Source organism: Arvicanthis niloticus, chromosome 10 (assembly GCF_011762505.2).
Source record: "Arvicanthis niloticus isolate mArvNil1 chromosome 10, mArvNil1.pat.X, whole genome shotgun sequence".
NCBI classification, from domain to species: domain Eukaryota; kingdom Metazoa; phylum Chordata; class Mammalia; order Rodentia; family Muridae; genus Arvicanthis; species Arvicanthis niloticus.
In genome coordinates, this window is record NC_047667.1 from 44459808 (window position 1) to 44472135 (window position 12328).

General features: G+C 42.4%; 1 protein-coding gene across 1 annotated transcript in view; it reads left to right on the plus strand.

Moving 5' to 3' along the window:
• The first annotated feature begins 8888 nt into the window (after window positions 1-8888).
• The window catches only part of Sec16b (SEC16 homolog B, endoplasmic reticulum export factor), a 59910-nt gene continuing 56470 nt past the window's right edge, over window positions 8889-12328 (plus strand). Inside the window, exons 1-3 of the mRNA XM_076941428.1 lie at window positions 8889-8998; window positions 9495-9657; window positions 11462-11613. The gene's annotated coding sequence lies outside the window, so the exon portion shown is untranslated. The remainder of the gene's footprint in view (window positions 8999-9494; window positions 9658-11461; window positions 11614-12328) is intronic.

The following is a 12328-nucleotide window of genomic DNA, read 5'->3' on the forward strand; positions in this document are numbered from 1 at the left end:
TGGTATCGTAGGACTTTATAACCTGTGAATATAATGATATTTGGATATGCATATTTGCATATATAATCCAGTTAAGATTAGGTATTCAAGGTAAAGAGAAATTCACACAATTATGGTTCAGATGAGAAATATAACCTCATATGTCTGAGTCTAAAGTCCTCATGTGGCAGCACTGTTTTGTGAGATTGCAAAACTTTTTTGGATATGGGACCTAGCTGATGAGGATAGGACCATAGGGACAGATTTTAAGGGTAATGGCCCAACCTTGCTTCTGGTCTAGCCTTCTCTGCTTCCTAGTTAGTTACCACCAGAGATGTGAGGGAACCACAACATGCTTCCACCACCATGAACACTGACACCTATGTCTGTGTCAGGTATTTTGTCCTATTGACAAGAAAAGTAATTAACACACACGTGCACACACATGCATGCATGCATGCACACATGCACACACATGCACATATATGCAGGCACACAAACATGCATGTGTGTATGCATACATGCACAAGCACACGCATACTCATAGAGGGAAGATGGCCACATGAAGACATAGACAAAAAGTGGAGTGTTGGAGCCATGAACCAAGAAAAGCCAGGATGGTTGGAAGCCAGCCTGCATGGAGAATAGGCAAGGTTAACGTTTGGGTTTGAACTTCTGGCTCTGGAATAATGAGAAAGTAAGTTCTTACAGTTTGAAGTCTGTGTTCATGGTATTTTGTTTATGGAAGCTGTAGGAAATTAACATGCTGCCTAAGAGTCTAAATAAAACACAACTATGCTTCACATAACATCCTCCAGCCCACAGTGGACTGCAGATGTCATAGCTGTCCTGTAATATTGTAGTGGAGATGAAAGTTTCTGCCTAGTGACTTTGTGGACATGGAATGATCATCACAGTATGAAGCATCGATCGTGTATTTGTGGTGATGGTTTAAATGAGCCCACTGTGATGTCAGCTGAATAGAGTACAGTACAAAACAGTCATACAGGCTGATGACACATGACTGCTTCTGGTTCATGTCACTCTACCACACATACTTGTTGGTGTTACATTAGAATGTCCTCCTTCCACTTAGGAAAAGTTTTTTCTGTAGACAGTAGGCAGCAGCCTCCTACTAGATACCTCAGGCTTACCACATCTCTTGATTGTGGCAGGAACCAACAGCAGCGAGTGATTAACTTACACAATGTAGGTTTGCATGTTTGTTCTTTGGTGTCTGCATGTCACTATCAGCTAACAAAGCATGTTTCAGGATGTAGCCTTATCATTAAGTGACATAGGTTTCTTTCTACAAAAGGGAGAAATACAATTGATTATCCACTGTCTCCAGAAGGGTTATAGTCACAGTCCTGCTATGCTTTATTGGTGATTACCTTAAGCAAAAGTCTCCAAGCCTGTTTTCTACACAATTCTTAGTGCATTCCTTCTGTGTGTATATTTTATGTGTGCGCATTGTGTGTGTGATTTATGCACTGGTGTGTGGTGTGTGTGTATACACACATGTAGAGGCCAGAGATGAACATCCTGTGTCTTCTTTGATTGCTCTCCTCCTTAATTAATTTTTAAAGGTTTATTTATTCCATTTTATGTGTTTGAGTATTTTGCCAGCATCTATGGATGTGCACAATGTGTTCCTGGTGCCTGTGGAGGTCAGAGAAAGTGCCTGGTTCTCTGAAATTAGAGTTTTTGATGGTTGTGAGCCATCATGCGGATGCTGGAAACTGAAGTGTGTCTTCTTTAAGAGTGCTCTTAATGAACTACTGAGCCGTCCCCAGCCCTGTTCACCTTTCTTTTCCTTTCTCTTCTTTTCTCCCCTCTCTCTTCCTTCCTTCTTTGCTTTTTTTTTTTTTTTTTTTTTTTTGAGACATGTCCTCACATTGACCTAAAACTCACCACCCAGCTAAGCTGACCAGCTAGCAAGCTTCAGCCGACTTCTTCCTTCCCAGCCAACTCTGCTGGGCCTTTCAGATCCCCAATCTGCTTAGTTCCTTTTCTCCCACCTCACACTGTCACATTCACACAGTCATGGTCACACACTATCACTCACACATACTGTGACACTCACACACTGTGACACTCACACACAGTCACAGTTATACATTGTCACAGTCACATACTGCCACGCTCACACATTGCCACACTCACACTGTCACAGTCACTGTCTCACACACACTGTCACACTCACACGCTATTATACTCACACAGCACACACTGTCACAGTTACACACTGTGACACTCATACATTGTCATATTCATACACTGTCACAGTCATACAATGACACACACTGTGACACTCAAACACTGCCACAGTAACATAATGTCACAGTCACTGTCACACACATTGTGACACTCACACACTGTTATACTCACACACTGTTATACTCACACACTGTCACACACTGCCACACACACTGTTACACTCACACACTAACATTCACACAGTCACATACACTATAACACTCACACTGTCACACTCACACACTGTCACACTCACACACTGTCACACTCACACACTGTCACAATCACACACTGTCACAATCACACACTGTCACAATCACATACTGTCACAATCATACTCTGGAGATGGGAACCCAGAGCTCCAGTTGATCCTCTCACTTCAGCTAAGTCACTGTCCCATTCTCTGAGGGGTTGTTATACAACTTGTGGCTGCCAAACAACTCCCTGTGCTGTCTTTGGGCTTCTCATTCCACCACGGTGGCTCTCCATCCCATTTCCAGACATTTGCACTCACAGGCACTCTGTCTGGACATTCCCACCCATTCATCACCATGGAAACCCCTCACAGGCTACATCTCTTCTTCTAGGAGAAGTGTTCCCTGAGGCTTCTACCCAAAGGAGGCTGAGTAACCCCGCCCTGGCCATTCACCTTCTGATTCTTCCTCAGTCTTTTAACACTAATACCATCTGACGTTTCATGATTATTTTTATTCATTTGCTTTTTTGTGATCGGGGTTTCTATCTCCTTCTATAGCATATAGGCTCTGTGAGAACTTCCTGTCGCTGCCTGGGTCATCACCAGCATAGTGCCTGGCACACAAAAAGCCTTCAGCGAGTCAATGGATTAACAGGGGAGTGAATCTATGAGCTGTAGTTTTGAGCTGTTAGCTGGCAGTCATTGAGGTTTCCAGTTCTTGATCTTTATTGGACCTGGATTTGAAGTCTGGTTCTCTGCTGCCTAACCATAGGACTTTGAACCAAGCACTTCCCTTCTGTGTGAAGATCGTGTGTTTTTTTTCTCACCTGCCATAGAAAAGACTGATGACACAGCACTGCTGGATTGACGACATAAACCTGTATAGAAAATACAATGCAAAGCTGTCCATGCTATAAGCACCAGATAAACACTAAATAACAGAATACTAGGTGAGAGGCATGGTCCATGGACTGTGTCCATGTTTCTGGATGCTTTGCCTGAAGTTACTCAGATATTCTTCAAGTACCTCTTGAGGTGGCTATTGTTAGTCCCACTTAATAGATAAGACAACCGAGGCTCAGAAAGATCCGTCATGTGTCTTCATAGGGCTGTCACACTTGCTGCCTCGGCTCTCAACCTGGGCTTCTCATGTACCATTGCTCCCAGGGAGGTCAGGACTTTTATTCACCACTTGCTTCAGTGTCATGGATAAATGTGAGGTTTTTTTTTTAGTACATTATAAACTGGGAACATACACTAGGGGGTAGAGTTAGGGTTCTTTTTGAGAAGAAATGCTTATTTTTGTTATTTTCTGTTGTGAGTTTGTTTCAGAGGCTGCTGAAGATGCTGGCAAACACGCGCAATCAGGACACGCCAAAAGTATCGGCCATAGCATTTGCATCTTTACTTAGTGGTTTAGTGATACCTAGATAGATTGAATAACTTTCCCAATTCATCTGAGGTATCCAAGCCAAGAGAAATACAGGGCTATTAATGTTTGGATGCATCTTTGCTGCATGTATACCAAGGACATTGATGTACCTTCTGATTTTTATGGGTATCTACTTGTAAAATCTATTACATTTTATTTAGTTGGGTGGTTATTAACAAAAATAAGAGTTATCTGACATGTATTTTAAAGAAATAAAAAAAAAAGAGTTAGCCAATTGCAAGACGGGATGCAAATACAAGTCAGATTTAACTATTCTTTGCATAAATCCAAGGAAGTAATTTTTGCATACAAAGAGAGAATATGTATATGATTGCTAGTTTTTGTCAGGAATTGCTAAATCTTAATTTAGCATCGCCTCCACCAGGTTGTCTCATGAACATGTCTGTAACGGCATTTCTTTGATTAAAGATTGATGTGTGAGGACCCATATCCCAGTGGCAGTGCCATACCAGCAACAGTCATTCTTAATAATGAAAGCAAATATGGATTGATCTCAGATCTAGAGGCTCTGAGTCTTACTGTATGGACTTGGACAAGTTATTTAACCTCTCTGATCCTTCAGTTCTTCCTATCTTGAATGATGGGATGCCTTAATGGGTGAACATCATCCCCAAATTCATATGTTAAAATCCAGACATCCAATGTGGTGATCTTAGCCGTTGGGGTGTGATCAGGACATGATAGTAAAGGCTTCATGAATGAGATTCATGTGCCTTTAGAGGAGGCAGGAGGGAGCTGCTTTATCATCCCACCATGGAAAGGCATAGTTTAGACATCCAAATAGAGTTTCATAAAAAACAAACAAATAAACAAGCACCAAATTGCTGGTGGCTTCACCCTGGCTTTTCCAGTCTCCATAACTAGAAAAAAAACCCAACAACAAATTTTTATTTATAAACCAGTCAGCTAGCTTCCGGTCTGGGCCAGAGCACTGAGCAGATCTTGGGTGGCAGCTCTGTCCCCAACTTCCAAGAACCCAGAGGAAGCAGGGATTCCAGGCTCTCGAACTCAGGCAGTATCTTAGGTAAGCAGACAGCAGGGCCCGCCCTAAACAGGGAGTAACTGGGAACCAAAAGGACCCAGAAAGTCACTTCCTGCCCGGAACACTGGTTCCTTCCAGTCTGGGCCAGAGCACTGAGCAGATCTTGGGTGGCAGCTCTGTCCCCAACCTCCAAGAACCCAGAGGAAGCAGGGATTCCAGGTGCTCGAACTCAGGCAGTATCTTAGGTAAGCAGACAGCAGGGCCCACCCTAAACAGGGAGTAACTGGGAACCAAAAGGACCCAGGAAGTCACTTCCAGCCCGGAACACTGGTTCCTTCCGGTCTGGGCCAGAGCACTGAGCAGACCTTGGGTGGCAGCTCTGTCCCCAACCTCCAAGAACCCAGAGGAAGCAGGGATTCCAGGCTCTCGAACTCAGGCAGTATCTTAGGTAAGCAGACAGCAGGGCCCGCCCTAAACAGGGAGTAACTGGGAACCAAAAGGACCCAGAAAGTCACTTCCAGCCCCGAACACTGGTTCCTTCCGGTCTGGGCCAGAGCACTGAGCAGATCTTGGGTGGCAGCTCTGTCCCCAACCTCCAAGAACCCAGAGGAAGCAGGGATTCCAGGTGCTCGAACTCAGGCAGTATCTTAGGTAAGCAGACAGCAGGACCCGCCCTAAACAGGGAGTAACTGGGAACCAAAAGGACCCAGGAAGTCACTTCCGGCCCAGAACACTGGTTCCTTCTGGTCTGGGCCAGAGCACTGAGCAGATCTTGGGTGGCAGCTCTGTCCCCAACATCCAAGAACCCAGAGAAAGCAGGGATCCCAGGCGCTCTAACTTGGACAGTGTCTTAGAAACTAGTTCTCAGATCTGAGGCCTGGATCAGACCTCTGCCAGGTCTGCTGTTGTGTGGACCCCGGATTCCACCTGAGACATACTGGAAGGTCCACTCAATCCAGAGCCACAGAGGAACAAATGAACTCAGAGCTTCAGACAACATATCCTGAGATATTCTAGAGGAGACACTGCACCCAGAACAGCAGACACCTAGCTGGACTACTACCTTGGAGGCACCATATCCTGAGGCATCCTAGAGGTACCACTGTAATCAGTGCAGCTGGAAAAGATCACAGAGACATCTGGACCCCTAGGAGATCAGACACAAGCTAGATAACTAGAAAGACAGGCTTCAGTCAGAGACAGCAAGTACAGGCAGCACTAGAGTTAACCAGATGGCAAAAGGCAAGAGCAAGAACGTAAACCAGTCAGCTAGGGTTATTTTTAGGATTTAAAAAAAAAGTAAATCACTACAACGAACAAGTTGTTTATTATTTAGTTTTACATAATATGAACATCTTTATATTTTTTTCTGATTACTTAGTTTTTATAGGGGGAATAAGAAATTTACTTTCAAACATAGAGGGTAAAGTAAAAGTCACTCAAAATGTCACCACTTAAAATATCTTTTTGTTGTTTTTTGATGCTGTGTGCTTTTTAAAGGCAACGTTTTGCTTTGCATCCCAGGGTAGCTTCCAACTCTGGGTCCTCCTACCTCTGCTGGAAAGACAGTTGTGGGGCCGCCACATCCCACACGATTATTTGGATTATTTCTGTAGTTGAAAGTAACAGAACATTAAAAAAAAAGTTTACATTATAAAATTTTATTATAAAAGACTTGCAGAATAAATATAAATATCACACATCAAAATTAACTAGATCCAAAGTCTACGCAGCTCAGTGAATGTCTCTATGGCCAGAATAGGCACCCAGAAAGGGCAGAATTTGTAAAGCTTTGTTTTAGACTTTACACTCTTAGTATGGAATATATTTTAATGCACTTATCCACCACGCAAAGAAAAAAATATCCATGACAGAATTAGAACTAGAAAAGAAGTTATAGCCATGGCCTTTCCAGTCTTTATAACTAGAAAAAATAAATTTCTGTTTATAAGCCAGTCAGCTATGGTTATTTTTAGGATTAAAAAAAGTAAGAGTCACTACTGTTGATAAGTTATATCCTCTTTCATAATGGATACTAGGTTTTTTGTTTGTTTGTTTGTTTTGTTTTTTTGTTTTTGTTTTTTTTGTTTGTTTGTTTGTTTTGAGACAGGGTTTCTCTGTGTAGCCCTGGCTGTCCTGGAACTCACTCTGTAGACCAGGCTGGCCTTGAACTCAGAAATCCACCTGCCTCTGCCTCCCTAGTTTTTTTTTTTTTTTTTTTTAAACAAATCTTAGAAGAATTCTATAATTCATCAATTTTTCTGAAAGCACAGCTTTCCCCTATGTAAGTCTGACACTGAGTCTCTTCTGGTCTAGCTAATACAAACAAGCGACATATACCTTCTGATTCTCACACATGTTTGCTTGATATATAGCTTTATGATGATTGAACATCTTGAATTTTCTAAACTTTGCACATTATAAATTTGTTATTCATTTAATTTTATGTCTATCCATATATTTCCTTTTATTTGTCTATTTACATTAGTTTTTTCATACAATATATTTTGTGATGTTTTTCTGCTCCTTCAACTCCTCCCTACTTTTAAAAAAACGATTTACTTATGTGTATGAGCACAGTGCAGTTTTCTTCAGACACATCAGAAGAGGGTGTTGGATCCCATTACATATGGTTGTGAGCCACCATGTGGTTGCTGGAAATTGAACTCAGGACCTTGGAAGAGCAGTCAGTGCTTTTAACCACTGAGTCATCTCTCCAGCCCCCTGCTTTGATTTAATAATAATAATAAAAAAGAATACTCTCTCTTGTGTTTTAGTTGTGGAACATTTGTTTATTATTGGTTATTTATCAGTCAGAGCTTGTAGTATCCAATTTCTTGTGGTTGAAATAGAGGAAGGCTTGGTTCACCACCTGCCAATCACCATTCTGTAACAGGCATTTCCATAAATGATTTCGGAGTCATCCCTGGCAGCATTATCTGAAGTTGTCTGGGCTGAACTCCTTTTTCTGCAGTATCTCTCAGTGGGCCTGTGGCCTGGGGTTCCTTTTTTACTCCCAAGGGCAGGTGGATATAGCCTGCTTCTGACAAAAGCATCTCTGGAGGGGAGGGCTGTGGAGCTCAGGACCAGATCAGTGTTTCCCATTCTTTCTGGTGTGACTTGTCCGGTCCAGAAAAGTCTGAGAATGTCTTTAGCATTTGTGAGTGTGTCTGGAGCAGAGAAAGAACCCACAAACATCCCTGCTAGCGCCCCTCCCCAACCCCAAGTTTATTTAAGATTCAGCAAAAGACTCAGAAGCATAAGGGTTCAGGCAAGCTACCACTTGCCAATGATTTTCACTTACTAAAAACACCTTTACGTTTTTTTTTTTTCTTTCCCAATTACCTAAATAGTTTCCCCCGAGGGGCGGAATTGAAAGACACTTAAAACTATATAGTAAAAGAAAAGTCATTTAGAGTCCCACTGCTTTAAGATATCTAGTTAGCACTTCATAAACTTACAGACGGTCCTTTAAGCACACACACTACTCACAAAGAGACTATTTTAAAGAAACAGGACATAATAGATGCTATTTCATCTGAGCCTTTGAAAAAGTAACTTCCACTCTGCCAATGCTCTCTTTCAGACTTTCTCAGAGGAAAGGAATATTAGCAGCTGCCACCACACATTTTTTATGACCTTTATCAATATATAATGTTGTTATAGTAATTTAGTCAATCACGCCCCTATTTTCAAGTAAAAACCTTTTCAATATTTTCCCATTCCAAACTTATTAATTTTTAAAAAATGAGCTATCATTAATCCTGATACAGTTTTGAGGTGGGGCACTTACTAAGTTGCTGTCATGATTGCTAAGAAAGCCAGTGCGATGTTTAGTGTCTTCAGGAATTTTGATTGGGCATGCAGAAGTCTGTGTGGTTACTCTTTATACTTTCAAGTAGTGCCCCTTTTAGTGGGACCGTTTCAAAATGGTGATCAGATCATGTTTCCAGCCTCAGGAGCTACTACTAAATTATTCCGTGGGGAAACTGTTGCTGAAGCAGAAAGGTTCTGTGTGGCTGACGTGGCACGGCAGTTAGCAGTGTCTGCCAGCTGTGAGTAACAGCAGGCTGTCAGGATGGGATGTAGCAGAAGCAGCTGCAGCAGCTCCTGATTGAGGAGCAAAGATGTAAGTACTTATTTTCACCACTAACAACTTCACCCACACCAAACCCAAGCTGAAGAAAAGTAAGAGGGAATATAATTTTCATTAGAGACCCAACTAACAGATTCATTTGAAAAGCATTTAGTTTGAACCAGAGAAGACAGGCATTCAGGCCAGCACATGGTTTCATCGGAACGAAGAAGTTGACTGGATCCTGTTTGAAAAAAAGAAAAAAAACAAACCTCAAGTTCAATGTTGGCTGATGCTGCTTTAGACCCCTTACTCTGTACAGTGATTGCATACCCTGGCAGGGGCCTTCCCTTGTTGGATGGAATGCATGGCTAACATGCATGTAATTTCAACTTTCATAGGAATTTAGGCGAGTTTGATTATGGTAAGATGAAAGGAGGCTTGGCAATTACAGTGTTTGGGGAGAGGATAGAGCCTGTTAAATATTTTAAGGAGGATTCAAGCTGGTTAAAGCAGACTTAGAGACAATGTGGAAACTTCTGTTCTCAAGCTATACAGATGACTAGGGGCACGGTGGCTGCCAACTGTGACAAACTGTGGCCCAGAGTGGTGAGCAAGCGGTGGCTGTGTGGCTTCTGTTCCCAAGGTTTATATCCTGAAGTCGTGCCCAGAGTTCCTGGTATTTGCCGAGTTCGTAAACCATGTGTTTACAGGTTGGTGATTTTTTTTCTTTCTTTCTATGGAGACTCTTTTTCTCTGCTCACCAGCTTTGCAAGAAACCTCAAAAGGGACCACTTGTCTACCTGGAGCTCAGCTAATGTTTTAGCCAACAGATATTTTGAATTCCCACCTCTCTGCTGGGAAAACCTAGGCAAACAAGGTGGAAGACTCGATGGCCCCTGTGGAATTTGCAGCTCGGTAGGAAAAACAGATGTTACAAGGAGAGGAGTGTCCGCTGGGCTGGGAGAAGAGAGATCTGGGTCCTGGCACAGGTCCGGATGAGCCATATGGTACTCTGGGCTGCAGCTCGTGTGCTGTCTTAGTGACTCCATTGGGATGGATGAGCTCCCCGGTGATGATTCCTCACCTACTGTGAGTTTCCCACCTGCTGAACAGTTTCTCACACAACTCTGGATTTTATCACATCTAAAACGATGGGATATTTTCCTTGGGAATGTATCTCACCCATCACCATTTAGGACTCTTTACATTGTGATACTCTGGAACAGTCTGGAAAGATCCTCCTAGAGGGGGCGCACTCACAGTATGATATTGTTAGGAGCAAGCTTTGCTTTCAAGAAAAAGGCCTTACAAGTAGTGATTAGATACCACCTCATCTTTGATGTCCAGGTATCGATTTTCATGTGGCTGGTGCCTAGAATAGGAGCCTTTACTACTGATGACTTTTGAGGGACAGAGGGGGCAAAATAAAAGTTCTTAAGATGACCTGAAGGAAATTTGACTGAGTCAAAAAAAATAAAACAGGTTTCAACTAAAATACAGGACACCTGTCATTAGTGACTGTGTGGAGTTTCTTGGCTTCTCACCACCACAGATCAACTGATTACACTGGAAACTGGGGGAAACTCATAAGATGCTTTAATAGAAATGATAGATTTCTTTAATTACCACACACATATTCCCCCATCAGCCTAGCCTAGTTCACAAAACTATCTACACAGGTCTGCATACATCCCTTGCTGTCTGTAGTTTTGCATTTATTGTGGTTCTTTATGGTTTTTGGTTGGTTGGTGTTTTTTTGAGACAAGGTCTTATGTAGCCCAGGCCTGCCTGCAACTTAGTATAGAGTCTAGGCTGGCCTTGAACACCTTGTCCTCCTACTTTAGATTCTCAAGTACTGGGACTATAGGCATTTGATATTACATCAAGGTCTTTTTGACCTGGACAAGTCCCCTCCCCAGAGACTACTGCATCCACCTCCCTGTCCTGTATTTATCTGCTCCTTCAGCCTCTTCTTTAAAACTCCTGTATCTTCCATTTTACGTCATCCCACTAATCATCAAACCAGCCAATGAAAACACACAGCTCCTTCAGGGCATCTGCTCTCTTCTCTCGGTCTTGATCTTTCCATCAGTCCCCTGAAGCTGAGTTGATACTGTTTCAAGTTTGTATAGGACTTGATCTCCTACACTGTTTTTCTCCTCTTCTTCTGCCCCCTCCCCTTGTTTTGCTTGGTACAGGATCTCTTGTAGCCCAGGTTGCTCTTGAGTTACTCTGGAGTAAGGCTCACTTGCTGGTCTTCCTGCTGTCACCTCCCTCCATGCTGTTCTGACTGTGTGTTCTCAGTGTACGTTGACTCTTCTTTCTTTGTTTCTCACCTAAATGGTTATTTTGAAGCCTGTGCTCACCTTTGATGGTCCCATTTATAACTGTGATTTTAATTGTGGCATGGGTGTTGATACTGCCTAAATTAAAACACACGGAATCTTCAGGAAAAAAAAATTAGCAACGCATAAACAGAAGAATATCATCTGCCACAAATGCATGTCTCCTCAGACTTCTCTTGGGAGCTCCTCCTGACTCATTGTTACTGCTTCAGACTCCTCCGGCAAGCGTTCCCAAAGGCAACTAAACTTCACCACAGCCCAACATGCTTCCCCAGTAAAATTCTTGATCAGGGACCTCAGCATCTGCAGGCAGCAATCCAGGTAAGTCCAACTAACTTCCAGATCCTGCTTATTCTGCCTCCTTGCTGTCTCTTGGCTCTGACACCCATGCCTAGATCAGTCTTCCTCTCCACCAGTCCTTTAGTTTGGCCTGTACTGATTTAAGGAGAGTATTACTGATAGACTTGGAAACCTCACCTTGCCTGTGGTATAGAATTCTGAGACCATTCTCTCCACTTTATTTGCCTTACCGCCTGATTTTAAAAAGGTTTGTCATGGAATTATGTTTTATTTTGTAGTCCGGATGCTTATAACAGCATAAGGCGCAAAGCAGCTACTTAATAGACGATTATCGAGCAAATGGATGAGAGAGGAGATGACCACCTGCTCCATCCATATTGGCATTGTGCTATCTCAGCTAACCCAGTGGGAGGTGTAGTTTTTCCTTCTTCAGTGGTTTCAGGATAACTTTTGTAGGTTGGAGACATAACCATTTCCAAGCTCCAGTTCAGAGTGATATGTCCCTGGACATATGCTGGATGTGGAATTAGTCTCCGTGGTTAGGGAGACATAAATTCTTATATTTATGCCTGAATATTTGTGCCCACTCTTAGATAAAAAGATAGGGTATGTTTTATATTTGGTATATAAGTTAAGAATAGACCAGGAAGATTTTAAAAAGGAAAACTGATGAATTATTGTCAGAAATGACAGGATGTTGGGCAGACAGAAATAGCAGATATGTTTTTTAAAGTAA